The sequence below is a fragment of the Enhydra lutris genome, unplaced genomic scaffold (assembly GCF_002288905.1).
Source record: "Enhydra lutris kenyoni isolate GAN:26980312 unplaced genomic scaffold, ASM228890v2 scaffoldscaffold12, whole genome shotgun sequence".
NCBI classification, from domain to species: Eukaryota; Metazoa; Chordata; class Mammalia; order Carnivora; family Mustelidae; genus Enhydra; species Enhydra lutris.
In genome coordinates this window covers 32,715,547-32,732,524 of record NW_019154096.1, presented here as the reverse complement: position 1 = coordinate 32,732,524, position 16,978 = coordinate 32,715,547, and the positions used below count along the sequence as shown (strand labels likewise).

Genomic DNA, 16,978 nt, shown 5'->3' with positions numbered 1-16,978 from the left:
TGCCTGTCCAGCACTCGCTCTCCACCACAGAGAACACAGTTGAGTTACAATCCAGTAGATCAGCTCTCTCTTCGGTGTCCACAGGTTATCATCACACCTTCTGCACTGACCAAGGCTCTCCTTCTCCTGACTGTCAGCAGCTCTGGCAGGCTGGGCAGATGCCCCATTATGCGGTGGCTCTGGTCTCCGGTCAGGACACTGACACGAGGACTCACTGGAGGGAGCGTGTGCCACACGGCAGGCAGCTGGCCTGACTTCCAGCACATAAAAGGGAAGGAAGGGTGGGTGGTGGCAGTGTTATGGCACCAGGATACAAAAGTGTCCTCCCCAGAAGGCCGGCGAGGGACCTGGGCGGGGACAGAGCGTGCAGCAGGCTGAGGCCTGGAAGCACCATGCGAGACCTCCTGACCCTCTATGCCCAGCAGCAAACCAAGCAGGCCCAGGACTAGAGTGGTGGAGGCTGTTGTGGGATGGCCCCTCCACTGGCCTTCCCCCACCTGGGGGCTGGAGCAATCGTCTGTATATTCATCTTATAATATGAAATCCTCAATCTGTTTTGATATAACAATTTAAATATAGAGTTTAAGTCATGCAGCTCAGATGATTCTCTGCTGATACTTTTTTAAAAATAAAAAGAAGCCAAACCACCAATGGGAGAAAAAGTTTATGAAAGACATATCTGATCAAGGACTGTTATCCAAAACATAGAAAAGAACTCTCAAAAACTCAACAGTAAGAAAACAATCTAATTTAAAAAATGGGCAAAAGACCTGGACACCTCCCCGAAGAAGACACATGGATGGCTTCCGAGCACGTGAAAAGACACTCCCCATCAGACATCGTTAGGGGAACTGCAAATAAATAACGAGAGACCACCGCACACTCGTCAGAACGCTCAAAGTCCCAACCAGTGACAACACCAAATGCTGATGAGGGCGCAGAGCAACCGGAACTCTCGCTCACTGCTGCTGGGAATGCAACATGGGACTGGCCCTCGGGAACACAGTCTGGCGGTTTCTTACAAGACTAAACACATTCTTACCATACGGTCCAGCAGTCCTCGGTATTAACCTCAGTGAGCTGAAAACCGTCCACGCAAAACATGCACACAGATGTGTATAAGCGCTTTTATTCATAATGGTCAAAATGCGAAAGCAACTAAGAAGTCCTTAAGCAGGTGAATGGACAAATGCGGAGACGATGAGCTATTACTCAGCATTAGAAAGAAGTGCTCTGTCAATCCATGAAAAGACATGCAGGGAGCTGGAGTGCAAATGAGAAAAGACTGCGCACTGCCTGCTTCCAACTCTCAACAGTCTGGAACAGGTAAAACCAGTGGTAAAAAGATCAGCGGTTTCCAGGAATTATTGAGGAGGGAGGGACGAATGGGCAAAGCACAGAGGATTTTTTTTTTTTTTTAGGCCAGTGAAACTATTCTGTATGATATTAAAATGGTGGGTACATTAGTCAAAACCCATGGAACACACTACACCAGACGTGAACCTAAGGTGAACTATGGACTCTGGATGTGTCCGTGCAGGTTCATCAATCACAACACACACACACCCCTATGGTAGGGGTGTTGACAATGGATACTGATGGTGTTGATAGTAACGTACTTTCCATACCATTTTGCTGTGACCCTAAAACTGCTCTAAAAAAATAAAAAAATAAAATTAAAGAATAAAATAAAAACATGAGAACACACTGCAGGGAAATTCACACACAACCAGAAAGGCACCAGAAAGTGAAAAGCAAAGGTCTAACCCTCTACCCAAAGGACATTACTGGCAGTTTCTAATGTGTAATTCAAGACCCTGCCCCACCAAAACACACACACAAATGCACGTGCATGTGTGTGTATATATGGTTTATATTTGTGCATGTGTGTATACAACTGTTTTAAAGCAAGAGATTTATTTGCTTATCTGCAAACTCTCCTCGCTCCAGTACCAGGCTAGGTTTGGGCAGACTGGGGGTCATTAATGGGACACATCACTACCCGGCATTGCTCGCCCTCAGCCAGTCTGAGCAGCTCCTGGCCTCCATACACCGCCCTGGGAGTGCTGGGCATTCCTCCCCGGGTCACTGGGCTGGACAAAAGGAGGCAATGACCCAGACAGGGTGTGAATGAGGCCCAAAGCAAGAAAGAAACGTCTACTTAAAGTAATCCACTTCCTTGGGGCACCTAGGTGGCTGAGCGGTTAAACGTCCAACTCTTGATTTCAGCTCAGGTCAGGACCTCAGGGTCATGAGATGGAGCTCCGAGTCCGCCTCCACACTGGGCACCAGCCTGCTTAAGATTCTCTCCCCCTCTGCCCCTCCCCCACCTCTCATGCATCGTTTCTCTCTCTCTCTCTCTCTCTCTCTCAAAAAAAGCAATCCTCTTCTAAGAATCTCACATGGAAAAGGATCCCAAACCAATGACCCAGTGCTGGGTCCAGTTCTCCTCAGACCTTGCTATCCCATGGGTGTGAAGGGAGGGTTTGCCAGGAGGGGTGGGGGTGGGGGGGAGTCCTCCTCTCAGGGCTCATCCTTCCTTTTCTATTTTAGGACTCTGAAAGGGGACACCCCTTTAGGTTTTTACCCCAATCTCAGGTTTACAGACTACCCAAATGTTCCCATTGGAAGGGACCTCGAAGGCTGTCTAATTTCCAACCCCCTTCGTTGTGCAGCTAAAATACACCAGGGACACAGTTTACTCAAACTATACACACACTAGGGAGAGCATCCATGGTAGAACTCTACTCGCTGCCTGCTTTCTCCTAACAGAGCCATGCTGCAACACCTGGGGCCGCTTCCATCTGAGCTAGGCTGGCTCATCTGGTGGTCCCAGACAGTCATGCCACAGGGGACCTACTGTAGGATCCCTCCTCCCAGGGCACAAGTGAGTGCAGTAAATACACTTTGAACTAGGGTTGGCCAAGGCCATTCCTCATGGCCAGGAGGTTCCAGAGATCCTCAGGTGCCTAGGTTCACACCTGTTCCCTCTCCCCACACCTACAGGGGAGGAGGGAAGCCAGACACAGAACTCTGCCACATACAGTCACTCAGAGCCGGCTGAACAATGACCTGGGCCCCCAGCCCCAGCTTAGCACAAACGGGCAGCTTGATTTACAGCTCAGTGCTTCCTGAACTATGTTCTTGGACACCAGCTTACTATCTTCCAAGTTGAGAACTCAGAGGGATGCAACTTAAAAGGAGAGAGAGATTAGTTGTCCAAAACTTTGGACAATGCTGCCTACTGCATCTCCTCCCCAAAGTGCCCATTCATAATAGCATGGTAAAAGGCTCTGAGAATTCCTGTAACAAAGGAGACTGCTTAACTTTATCCCCAGATTTCTCCAGCTAATTAGGAAATCATAACAACAGTTAACATTTACTGACTAATATGTGCTAGGCACTCTGTTAAGTGCTTTACATGGAATTCAACTTTACAACAACTCTACAAAACAAACACTGAGATTATGATCCCCTATTAAGAGATAAGGAAACTGAGGTATGGAGAGATTACAGAACTCACAGGTTACAGGTAGTAAATGACTGAGCCAAGACTCACACCCAGGCAACCTGGCTCCAAAGCCCCGGACTTTTACCCCCATGCTATACTCTACTTCCTCCTGGAGCTCACCCGCCCCAGAAACCAGTATCTCAGAAACTGAAAAACATCAGCTGATGGACTAGCCTGGGATTAGGAATCAGGATCTCAGGCCTCACTGGGACCCCAGGTACTTCATCAATGGCAGGATAGGTTGGTGGGAAGAACATGAACTCGGAAGCCAGACCGCACAGGTTCAAATCCCTGTCCTGCTCTTTACTAGGTGTGTGACCTTGGGCAGGTTACCTAAGCTTTCTGGGCCTCGGTTTCCCACATGTGTAAAATGGGGATAGCAACAGTTTAATATCAAATATATTCTCCTAATTTCACTTAACCTTTCATGATACCAGTTTCTCCAGTATAAAATAGCAAACAGGAAGACTAGAAGCCCATTTGATAATACTCGGGATGAGAAACTGGGAGGCAGTGTGGGGAGAGGATGGAGAACTGGGGAGTAATGCTAGCGGTGGGGGCAGAGGACGTAGCAAGTAGAATCCCCCTGACCAGTTCCTTCTCCCACACCAAACCCAGCTCCGGAAGAGCAGGTCCTGGGAATGGCTGTGTTGGATATTCCCATCTCCCCAAGGGGGAATTCACCAACAGGAAACTGGCAAAGCTTTCTTTCTTTCCCTTCTGCGTGCCTGGGTGCCCAGTCCATGCCCCAGGAATGGCAGGGGCCAGAGAAGCAGCGGCAAGAAGCAGACAGGGCAGGGGGAGGCCAGGTGCGGGGAGAGAAGCGCCTCTGAAAAGGCCTCTTGGATAAGATTCTGCCTGTGAGGAGGGACCCAGGGAAGCAGCTCCTGCGCCCTTGCACCTACTGTCAGTACTTTGACCCCAGGTCCTCACTGTGATGGAAATCATGTTCCTTCCTCCCAGCTGCCTTTCTAGACCAGGTCCTTGGTATTGAGAAGGGGAGCATCGAGGCAGTGGTGACCACTTTCACACACCAGCTCGTGGTCTCCCTCCCACCCCTCCACAGCACAGCTCTCTCACAAACCTGGCTCCTTCCTGTTCACGGGAGCTTCCCTCTGACACCACACCAAATGGGCTTCCGGAAGGGCCGATGCTTAGTCACAGGCCAATCCCAATTTAGGATCTCTGAGCAATGGAAAATGAAGGTGAACCCATACATGGTGGCAGCACCGGTTCACACCCAAGGCCAGAACGTGAGGAGGCCTTCGGGCTCGGTCCTGGCAGATGCCAAGGTTCTTGTGACAGAGTGGCAGAGTCAAGTCCAAGTTGTGGTCAGGTCCTAAGGAAACAACCCCCCCCCACCCAAAAAAGGGGAAACTGTGGTTGTGTTTCCAAGTGCAGTGCAGGCTGAGGAGAGACAGGTCTGTGTCTGTGCTTCACCACCTCTGCCTGGGGGTGATGGCTCCCGGCAACACCACCCGCACAGAGGGGCTGCTCCCAGGACGGCCCAGAAGCCAAGCAGGAGGAAGTCAACCAGGCGCCCGGGGTGCCTGAGCCCTGCTGGCCGCCCAAAGGAACCATAAACAAAATGCGGTGTAGAACACAGAACAGAATACTATTCAGCCTTAAAAAGGAAGGAGGTTGCAACAGGTGCTTCGGCAGGGCTGAACACAGGATGTTACACTGAGAACTCAGCCCATCACGGACAAAAAAACACTGTGTGAGTCCACCGCTGGGAGGTGCCTGGAGCAACCCAATGAGGACAGAGAGGACTGTAGTGGTCAGGGGCGGGGAAGAGGGGGGTCTGGGGAGCTTCTGTTGGCCACACAACAGTGTCAACGTCCTTAGTGCCTACACTACACATTTTTAAAAAAAATGCTAAAATGGTAAATTTTATGTTATGTGTATTTTTTTAAAAGATTTTATTTATTTATTTATCAGAGAGAGCGCGCAGCAGCAGGGGAGCAGCAGGCAGAGGAAGAAGTGGACTCCCTGCTGAGCAGAGAGCCGGATGTGGGACTGGATCCCAGGACCCCAGGATCATGACCTGAGCCGAAGACAGACGCTTAACCAGCTGAGCCACCCAGGCATCCCATGTTATGTGTATTTTACCACCAAAAAAGTTGTATGATTCTAAGCCACTAAGTCCGTGGTAATTTGTTATGGCAACAATACAAAACTAACACAGACAGTAATCTCCTTCTTTCCAGATCCTTCTATGGTGTTCTCTTTGAAAAAGCCTCTGCTCTCCTTGTGTAAAAAGATCCAGGCACAAGTCTATGTAACTCAGGAGGCTTTCCCTGACCAGGGAAGGAATAAATCGACTATTCCAACTGAGAAGGAAGGACCAGGTGCTCACCGTTTCTGCAGGTCTGGGAATAAAACCTCCATAAAGCTTTGCTCCCTGGTATTTTATCAGTCAACAAGAATCACCATGGTGAGGCTCAGGGCTGTGAGTGGTTCTGTGTGGCCTGGCCAGACACACCCCGCCAGCAATGCAAACGCTCTGAGGAGGGAAAAGGTTGGCAGTGTGCTCCACCCCAGCGGGACCATCACACCCCAACCCGCCAGGACTGCGCAGCTGGGGCCCCGGAGCTCACTCAGCCCTAGCCATGACTCAGTTCATTCCTACCCACGCCACCTCGGCTCTCATTTCACAGATGGGGAAACTGACAACCAGAGAGGAGGAAGTGACATGCCCAGGTGACAGAGCAAGATCCTAAGAGGGCTGGCCCAGGACCCCGACCTCCTGCCCCCCCACCCCCAAATAAGAGGTCACTGTCCAAAAGACAGGATGCCAGCCAGTCACTACATCTACAGGGGTCAGTCCCGGTTTTGTGGGGTCTGAACCTCATACGATTTTGGGGGTCTTCTTTCAGAAAATGAATACACATCATTGCTAGGACCCCTCCCTGGCAAGTAAGGTGGGGGGGGGGAGGGGAGGGTCTCCTGAAGTGGAAGCTTATATTCCATTATCTTCACAGTAATTCCACTTCTGGGCTCAGAGAGGAACCCAGGGCTGGGCTGGGCTAGGCTACCTGGGGAAAGAGGAAGAAAAAAACAAAGTCCTGGCCTGCCCCAGGCTTTCTTTCTGCCTGGGGACATAAACACAATAGAGCAGTTGCAGGAAGTTACCCACAAGGGGTTTAAGAGCCATTCCTAGGAAGAATGGAGATTATGGCAGAGAATCAGGAAATGCACCCTCTGGGAGAGGAAGGAGGGAGAAGAGTGTAGAGGACCAGCTTCTCTGATGGGTCTTGACCAACCTACGGCTCTTCTGGGCATCCTTCTCCCTCACTTATTAAATGGGTGAGCCTATGAGGGATGTGTGGTTCTAGACTTGTGCTGCCCAGAACCTGGGGCTCCATGAGGGTTCTGTAGTCCACATTTATTTCCTGGGGTGGGGGGAAGGCGAGTGGCTATAAAAGAGCCGGGCCTGACTTTTAAAAAAATTTTTTTTAAAGGAAAAATAGGAGATCTGGCAACACAGGTCCTCTATTTCCTTGCGGTAGCACACAGCTGGGGAGGCAGCGACCACCCCTTCAGCCTACTGCAGCTGCCCGCCGTCCCAAGCTTTGCTATCCCTGCAGGCACCTGCACGTGTAGTCAAAGGGACAGGTGATGTCACCCAGGGCCCTGCCAGTTAAGAGGCAATGAGCCATATGAAAGCCAACAGCCCATTCACAGATCCTCTCACAGTGAACTGGGGGAAGGGGGTGGCAGGGAGGGCTAGAACGGAAGGCAGCAGGGAGCACCTGTTCAAACGGCTTTGGAGAAGCTCAGTCCCTTCGAACCCAGATACACGAGAGGCCCCCCTCCTCACCTAGAAGCCCCAGGAAACCTCTTCTTCAAATAACACTTACCAGCACCTTCCCGTCTAAGGGTGACAAAGTTCCCAGCCAACCCTGTGCTGCTGAAGTGGAAAGAGATCCCCATCGGAGCCTACAGTTCACAGTAGAGAAGATTCTCTTTCGGATCTCGATCTCAGATGGGCTGACCCCTGTGCAGGGGGGATCCTAGGTTCTGCCACAGGGCCCTGGGCCAAGAGTTACACTGGGCCACGGCAAGCTGACGGCAGGTTCCCAGATAGGACTGCGGTTCACAGCCAGGATATTATCCTGGCACTTTCTATCTTCAGGACTTTTGCTCAGTTGGTTCCTTCTAACCGGTCTGCTCTCCTTGGCTCCTTTACGCCTTCCTTAAGCCTATGTCAATTTTGGCCTTCCTTTAGCCAAGACAGAGCCCCACCTCCTTCAGGAAGCCCACACTGATCTCTCTATCCCTAATGACTGCTCTTCCTGGAACTTATCAGCACTTGGCCTAATATCCTCTAGTAAATAAATGTTACTCCCCTCTTCCCAGTACCTATGGTTGAGACACATATTACCTCATTATATATTGCCTCATTCATCTTCACAATGCTCCTACAAGACAGATAAGATCACCTCCAAGGGAACAGGGCTCAGAGATGATTCTTGGCAAGCCAGGGTCACACCAACTGATGCCAGAGCCAGAATTACTATTTCTTAGGCCTCTCAGTGCAAGAGGCAGAGCCTAGGCTGTAGGACAGGTCTCTCCTCCACCTGCCACTGGCTAGCAGAGGGCTGGGCACCACGACATGACAGTGGACGTGATTCATCTCTTCCACATCCTGGGTGGCACATGTTCTGATGGCCTCTTTGGTCAGACCTTCTGGTGCACAGGCTCCAGGAATTCCGGGGGCAGAGAGGAGTCGTCATCAAGGACATTCTCTCCTCTCCCTCCCACACCAAGGCAGGACTGCAAGTGTTTCGAGGGTGTACGAACATCCCTAACTCTGCAAGGTAAGTGGCCTTACTCTCTGCAGGGGCGCAGAGTCCCAGTGTCCCGCCCTCATGGGGCTCTGCCTCTCTCGGGAACAGTGCCATAAAGCCACAGAAACAAGCCAGAGAGCCCCAGGCAGACCCCCACCAATCCTGACCGTATTCGCCCTCGCACTGAACAAAAAGCCTGCACAAGGTGCTGTTAAACATTGAACTCCCCACCCAGGCCGTGAACGAAGGCTTGCTGGAGCCTAAGTCAATCATTAGCCAGCCTGCGCCTCAGACTGTCCTCGGAGGGCTGGCACTGGGGCTAAGCAGTCAGGAGATGCTCCGAACAAGGCAGGCTGGGCAAGTAGCAACGGGGTAGTGTTTAAGGCTTACTGGAGGGCTGAACTTGAGCAAGCCAGTTCTGAAAGACACGTCCTAGAAATAAAAAGTCAATTCCCAGTGCCCTGGCATTGGATTACACAGGAATCCTAGAATACTGGACCTGGCAGGGGCCTTCGTGAAATCATCGGCTTCGACAGCCTATTTTAACTACGGTGGGGAGTGGAGGCCCAGAGAGCACAAAGAATCTGCCTGATGTCCCAGGACGGGATGGAGGCAGGACACAGACCAGAAGCATGTCTCTCGGCTTCTGGGCTGATGCACTCACGGCCCACACCAGCTCCCCTCCACTCAGCTCCCTTCTGGGTGCCAACCCCCTTGCCCCCAGGGCTGGATGGAGCTGAGGAAATGTTAAGACAAAATGAGGAAGGGACCCGACTCCTGGGGGCAGCCTAGAAGGAGCGAGAATCCTCAGTGCATCAGCGAGTGGTGGCAGCAGCTGCTGGCCTTCTGTGCACCAGCCACGGGGTCGGAGGTGGCTGTGCCCTGCACTGCCTGTGGGCTCGCCATCGTCACCATCGCATACCATTCTGATCATGACAGACCATTCCCGCTTCCTAACCAAGGAGTACCAGCTTGGCCGATGGCAAGACTGGAGTTTCAAATTACAGCAGTGGGTGGTGTCCCAGGAACTTCTGGTTGTCCCCTACGACCATCTGCCCCCTCTTACTTGTGGCACAGAACAACAACTGTTGCCTGGCACACGGTAGCCTCCAATAAGGACTAGTTTCCAAGCCTCCCTGGCAACCAGGCAGGGCATGGCCCTGCAAGCCAGCTGCCCTGAGCCACGCGGGTTAAGGAAAGGCCCTGGAGCAGTGCTATCCGGGACGGTCCCCACGCGGACGCAACAGCAGGGGTGGCTGTCAAAAATGAAGATGCCCAGGCCTCACCCCAGACCTCCTAAATCAGAACCGTTAAGGGCGAAGGGGTCACAAATCTGTGTTTTAACAAACCTTCCCAGTTAGTCTTAGATACGCTTATATTCGGAAACCGCAGCCCTAGAGAGTGCTGGGGGCAACTCCACACCAGGAGCCTGGGGCCAGGACGACCTCACGGAGCAGACATGGACCCCGGCCTCCAATTTCTGAAGAGAGAGGGGGCTCCTCTCCTAATCCACGGCCAAAGCTGAATGGTAATGCAGGCGGGCGAGGGAAGAGGGATGATGAGAAACCTCCCCAAGTCAGCAGAAATCAGGACAGAAGTAACAGCCAGGTATAGTAAGTAATAAACAGGAAACAAGATCCAAGGAATGAAATCAAGACTATCTGGTATGTGAATGGTCTGAATTCGGTATCAAAGACTGAAACCCCTGAATTCGGTTTGCTGTTACCACTGCCTTCTGCCATCCTCCCACACCCTGGTCATGTGCTGAGCACAAAAGACACTTTTTTTTTTTTTTTTAAAGGATTTATTTATTTGAAAGAGAGTGAGCACGGAGCAGGGGAGAGAGAGAGAGAGAGAGAGAGAGAATCTCAAGCAGGCTCCATGCTCACACTCAGTGTGGAGCCTGACATGGGGCTCGATCCCACGACCCCGAGATCATGACCTGAGCCGAAATCAAGAGTCGGATGCTCAACCAACTGAGCTACCCAGGCCGTGGCCTAAGTCTTCATATTTGACATTTGGCCTTGAGACTTTTCTGTGTACTGACTGTTTTGTCATATCCCTTGTGGAACAGAGAAAGGCCGTGTGCTGTCACAAACCAGGAAGGAACAGTGTAACTGCCAGTCAGAGCTGTCCCTGTCTTTGGACACAAAGGAAGGGACAAGAACCACAAAAGAAGAGAGGCAGTGCGGGGCCTGTCCCTGGAGCTGGCAGGCAAATCTTATTTTACCCATCCCTCCTAAGAAGCTGGCTATCCTGGTGACCACTGGGACCGGATTATTTCATGACAATTGGGGTGCTAAGAAGCAGGTCCGGGAAACCAGAGGACCACATACTGTGCATAAGCCTGAACTGAAACAGGCCCTGGTAGAAAGCCCCGGGCTGATGCCTGCCTCTACGTTTCTGAGCCTTTCATTTACTGTCTTACAAAATGGACTTTTTATTTATTTTTGGTCTCTGAAGAAGAAAGGATTCTCCCAGACCTTTGGCAATACGGTCTCCTAAAACACATAATGTGGCAATGAAGGCCAAAGGCCAAAAGCATTAAAATAAGCAACAAATGACGCAAAGTACAATCTGCACAGATCAGCTTCATAAACCTGTACACATCAAGCATGGACGTCTGGTCCCTGCATCGAGAACGAAGGTAAGTACTGCCTGACTTAACTGGAGATTATAGCGAGAATTTTGGGGCCCTCCTGCAGAATTTGACAGACCAATATGCAAGGAAAGGCAAGCAAGCTCAAGTTAACAGATACATCTCCAGTCTGTGACCCACTGGGAATACGTACTCTTTCCTGTCCGTGAGAGCTTCGGGTATGGATCACGTATTTGCCACAGAGAAAATCTGGATACGGCCCAGCGAGAAGAAATTGTGCTGATCACATTCACTAAACATAACCCAATAAAACCAGCAGTCGACCTTAAAATGTAATCATACTCCCCACAAAACTGGTTACTGGTTAAATACAGGATCCTGTCTTCTAAAACATCCTTGGATCAAGACAGATCTACACGACAGGGCAGCTGGCTGGAAGAGTGTGAGACTGCTGACCTCAGGATCATGAGTCTGAGCCCTGTGTTGGGTGCAGAGACTACTTAAATAAATAAATAAACGTAAAGAAATAAAAAAATCCCTGATCTATGTGGCGACCATTAAGGAATGGAAAGGTGAGCCTTTCGAAGGCCAAACAGCTAGGGTTGTACACACAAATGTTGAACTTTACATGCGTTTTAAAATTAAAAAACTAAAAAAATAAATGAACTAATTTAGAAATTAAAAGGAGAGCAACAAAATAAGCCAAAAGTAAGAAGGAATGAATAATGATAAAGGCTGAAATTAATGGCCAAGAAACAGGAAAAAAAATGGAAAGGATACAAAAAATTATTATCCCGTTAGCAAATCCAGTTAGAATCCCGTTCATAATATCTACTAAAGATGTATTACAAGGCCTGTAATCTGTCCCTGATTTGCAAAAGTTAGTATCATAAAAATGTCAACTCTTCCTTATAAATGAATACATTCGATGACATCCCAATCAGGGCCCTCCTGGTTGCTCATTCCAGCACTAGTTCAAATTATAAAAATAGTCAATGGTCCCCATCCCCATCAATTAAGGGAAGACTGTATAAACCACAGTCCCCCTACACTATAGAACATTCCACAATGGGTACTGACCCAGAACACGGCTCACCCAGGATTACTGCCCCTGATAAACTAATCAAAACCACCAGCTGTGGAATAAGGGCTGCAGCAGGAAACCATTCTGTGAGAGAAGCCAACCTTTGCAGGGGCACCCGTGGGGCTCAGTTGGTTAAGCGTCTACCTTTGGCTTAGGTCATGATCCCAGGGTCCTGGGACGGATGGAGTCCCACATCAGGCTTCTTGCTCAGCAGAGAGCCTACTTCTCCCTCTTCCTCTGGCCCCCTCCCTGCTCGCTCGCTCTCTTAAATGCATAAAGAAAATCCTTAAAAAAGCAGCAGCAGCAGCAGCAGCAGACCTTTACAGTGCCTGTGTCCATACGACACAGAGGAATTGGGAGGGGGGGCCTGGACGACGGCCACTCCCACTGCTAATTTCTCAGGGTGGAATGGGAGGATGAGCTGAGAAACAGAAACGAACACCCCCTCGCTGCCGGCCTCCAGCACCACCTAATGCCTCTCCTGCCCTTCAAAGCTCGTCTATACTCAGCACAGCCGAGCCGCACTCCTGCAACTCCTCCGCCCATTCATTCCCATCTGCCAGCCTCCCAGCAAAACAGCCACAGCTAACATGCTGTCTGTCCTCCTTATCACTTCCCACAGCAACAGTGGGCACCCGTGGTCACTCCCTCCAACTGAAGTGGACTCACCCTGGCTTCTATGATCTGACACTGTCCTGCTTTTCCTCTCCCCTCATGGACTGCTCTTTTTCTAGCTCCTTCCTGGGCTCAGGTTCCTTTACTCAGCTATTCAAGGTGAGTTCCTCAATCTCATCATGCCCTTTACAGCAGATAAATCTAGACAAAAATGTCTCTCTAGCCCAGAGTCCTCCTAAGCCCCAGAAACACCTGCCTCCTTGGTACCCCAAAGGCACCTCAAGATGCTCCACGTCCAAAACTGAATTCAAGATCATGATCTTGGCCACCTTCCAGACCTCGTTCTCATCCAGTTAGCCATGTCTCTGGGGAATCCAGGCAGACAACCTAGGGTGGGTGGGGTGGACTGTGCTTTTATGCACACAGCACAGGGCTGGGCAAACAGTGGGTACTCACAAAGTTGGTTCAACAGAAACATGCCTTGTCACCCACTTCCTAAAAATAGCTGTGACCTTTTAGGTGGCCACAGCAAGCTCACATCTGCAACTGCCAGCTGAACCCCCCCACATAAACATACTTTTCCCCCTAGAGATGCCAGTCCCAGGCTTAATCTGCCACATGCTCCCCCCCAGCCCCCCAGCTAACCCCCTCTGGGTTTCTCTTTTCCACCTTCATTCACATTCCTCTCAGCTCATGGTTCTCCCAGCCAGCCTACCCCCAAGCTCCAGGTGACAAAGGCTGGGGACACCAGACTTCCCTTGCAATTTCAGGAACAATTCTTCCCTTCTTTTCTGCTGAGTCCGTGGGACTTTCAGGAGCACAGCCCCTGGAAGACCAGACACTAAGGGATCACAGAGTCAGGCGCCGACTGTCTGTACACTCCATCCTGTCTCAAGTGTCCTTGCAGTAAAGCACCCAAGAGATCAACACCATCATGATCAAGCCCTGGCTGATCTTAAACCCCCTCCGCAAACATCTCACCAGAATCTGCAAACAACCATATGAGGCAGGCATTTTACCATCTAGAACACTGGGACCTTGTGTGGCTCCACAACTTGTCCCAGTGACCCAAAACGGAGAACTCTGTCTCCTGACTCCTCCACTGTTGCCCTCACCCACTACTTTCTTCTAACAGCGTACTGGAGCCTCTGTTTGGGCCCTATGTACTGTTAGGATCCTCCAGAATACAAGCCACCAGGTGACATCAGACCTCTATTTTATTGGGGGGGGGGGGGGGAGGGGGTCAGCGGGCCTACTGTGCTATAGTTTCAGCATTATTAAAAAGCTTCACTGAATTTCAACAACTCCTTTTAAAAATGCGAATTCCCAACAAAGAAACTTCAGTTTCTTCACCCTTACAGGTGCCTAAGGGCTGAAAGCCTAAGGGTTTTCCTATCTAGGATCACTGGAATTCCTGAGGCACCAGGGGACAACGGCTTCAGAATGTGCTGTAGAGAGAAGTCCAGATAGACCTGAGTTGGCTGCTAGGCTGTGACTGTGAAGCACACCAGCGCACAGACTCTTCCCTCAGTGCCCTACCACGGGATCAAGCACCAGGCAGGCTTAGGGAGAGAGGAAAGGAGGAGGTGAATCCAAGAGGAGGGAAGGCGAACTCCAAAAAGGCCCTGGGTCCTCGGCACAGGTCCCCAGCACTCGACACAGATTTCCTTTCTACATTCACCTCCTGCCTACACCGGCTTTGCCTCTCTGTTCTGCAATGAATTCCCAAGAGCCCACACTAACCTATTCTGGCTGGATTCTTACTCCCGTCACTCCAAAGAACCCATCCTCCATGGAATCTTGGCCTTCTAGGTATAGCAATCCAAGACAGGTATCTGTCAGCCTTGTCCTAGCTCCATCTCAGGCTCTCTTTTGTTGCCTACCCAAACCGAGCCTTCAAGGTCTAAGATCAAGGAAAACCTTACTTCCCTGGCCTGCCTCTCACACTCAGCAAAATTCTGCTGAGCACATATATGAGGCAGAGCCCACCCTGGGTGCTGTGCAACCAAGGCACACGTAAGAAACAGGAGTAAGCCCCACCCTCCAAAGACAAAGGATGGGGCAGGGATAAGACAAGGGGCCACACAAATACTAAGCAAGGCGAATATGGAGTAGGGATGCCAAAGGAGTGGAGGAGGAGGGCAGCGTGGGCTCAGAGTCTGTCTTGTCCCTTCCGGCTAGGAGTAGGCTCCTGGATGGTTCCCAGAAGGGTGGGGAATCCTGGGCAGAGATGGGGAAGGAGGACATTCCAGGAGGGCAGAACAACATGAACTAAAACAGGAACTGGCAGGAGAGCAATTCGATTTGAATGGACCTCCAGCTGCATGAAAGAAACAACAGCTAGTATTACTGTATTATTACTGCTGACACTTGTGTCCTACGCCCTGCCGTAAGCTTTACCCCATGTAGGTGACATCCACCTAGAGCACACAGGTATGGTCTAACAGTCACCAGCTCAGCACTGCGCCTGGGCTGTACGGCTGTCATGTATTAACTCATTTAACCCTTACAATGCCCCCGTGAGGTAGGTATTATCACCCCCACTTTACAGATGAGGAAACCAAGGCACAGAGACTTGTAAGAGACAAGACGGAGGGATGCAGGACCCCGAGGTACTGAGCACCCCATGCCAGGGAAACAGATTTCCCAAGCACCTCCCCAGTCTGTCTTGCCAGGGACCACCTAGAAGCACAGGAGGGTGCCTTGAGGGAAGGAGCACTGTTAATCCTCCTGGAATCCCAGACAATGGACTGAAGCTAGGAAGGAATGAAGGAACAGAATGAGAGCCATTTAGGAGTGAAGAAAGAGAACACACCCTGCTCGTCCATCTCCTGGACTCAGCCCTGCCCTCCCCTGCAAGCTTTTGTTCCGGTTGTGGGAGCTGCGAAGAGGCGCACCACTCCACGCTCAGGTCAAGGCAGCCAGAAGCAAAACGTGGGGTCGGGAGAGAGAGCAGCGTCGCTGGCTACCTTGGATACCCACAGCAAAGCAAGGTCACTGATGGGGGAAGCGGAGAGAAATGTCGCGGGGGTGGGGGGGTGGGGGCGGGGCGGCAACTGTAACCTGCTTGGGCTAGAACTGGCCAGCTTAATTTCTCTCCTCGGAAGGGGAACTTCGCAACTGTCCTTTAAACCAATAAAATGGGTTTCTGCCATTTTAAGCCTTCCACAGGCTACGTAGAGCTCGAGGGGAAAGGCAGAAAGGGTAAACACACAGGTGAACACAGCGCCGGGGTAGTTCCGCATTCTCTCAAAGGGGCCTTAACAAACAATCTCCAACACCAGCAGCTCCCAGGATTTGCATCTTCCCAGGTCAGGAGGAAAGTTCCTGAAGCCAGTCTCCTAGACGAGCCCTCCTTAGCACAAGCCGGAAGGGCACCTACACTCTCGAGAACTCCGCTGGGTCAGAGGGGCCCGGTCCACGGGCCATCCCCATACCAGTCAGTCCCCTTCTGGTCGCAGGTTTATCTGGTCCCAAGTTCACCCAGTCGTCCCACGCCCACCCAGGAGCGGGTGAGCCCCCGACCCCGGCCGCGCAGCACAGTCACCTGGCCCTGGGCACAGGGGCCGGCCTGCGCACCGCCCACCTCAAAGAGGGCAGCCCCTCTCGGCCGATCGAGCCGGGCAGCCTGGCCGACAACCGGTCGGGGGCCAGCCGACAACCCGACACCAACCCCCCCAACCCCCTCAACCGCCGTGCTGAGCAACCAGGAAGCCGCAGGGCAGGACCGGGACGGGAGCGGGCGCAGGGCAGTCTGGGGCTCACCGGCCCGGCCGCGGCGCTCTGCCACCACCCGGTCCCTTGCCGCCGCCCCGCCCCGTGCCTCCGGAGGGCCGGGGAGCCCTCACTTACCCGGCCGCTGGCCACTGATCACAAGGGTGGGGGCCGCGAGGGGCCCCGGGCAGCGGCGGCTGTCTCCGCGGGCGTTTCGGCCGCGGCACCTCTGTCGGCCTGGAGCTCTGTCCCACTCCGGCTTTCGGGACACTCGGGGCACCCGGGAACCGCAACCGTCAGGGTGGGGTCGGAGGAGGAGCGCGCGGGGCGGAAAACCCTGCGGTGGCCCAGCGCGCCCCGGGGCGGAGCAGCTCGCGCAGGGGACGGGGCGGTGCTAGGGGTGGGGTCGGAGCGCGGCCCCGCCCCCAGGTGATAGCCGGGAGGGCTAACGCGCGGAGAGCAGTCTCCTGGGGCGGGGGCGGGGGGGGATCTCCGGCCTTCTGGCTCTTTTGGGCTGGCAGGAGATTCTGCCAGCCGGGAGGTTGGTGAGGAGCTTCCCCGCTCCGCCCGCCTCCTCCGTCGGTCGTGCCCGAGCCATGATCTCGGGGACGGCGTTCTCCAAGCCCCCTCCCGCACTATGTACTTTTGTTAGCGACTCTCCT

The 16,978-nt window shown here is 52.2% G+C and overlaps 1 protein-coding gene across 1 annotated transcript in view; it reads right to left on the bottom strand.

Annotated features, from left to right (window-relative positions):
- Positions 1–16,642, bottom strand: part of LOC111144959 (annexin A11) — a 37,360-nt gene extending 20,718 nt beyond the window's left edge. Inside the window, exon 1 of the mRNA XM_022499591.1 lies at positions 16,455–16,642. The gene's annotated coding sequence lies outside the window, so the exon portion shown is untranslated. The remainder of the gene's footprint in view (positions 1–16,454) is intronic.
- Between the last annotated feature and the right edge of the window lie 336 nt (positions 16,643–16,978).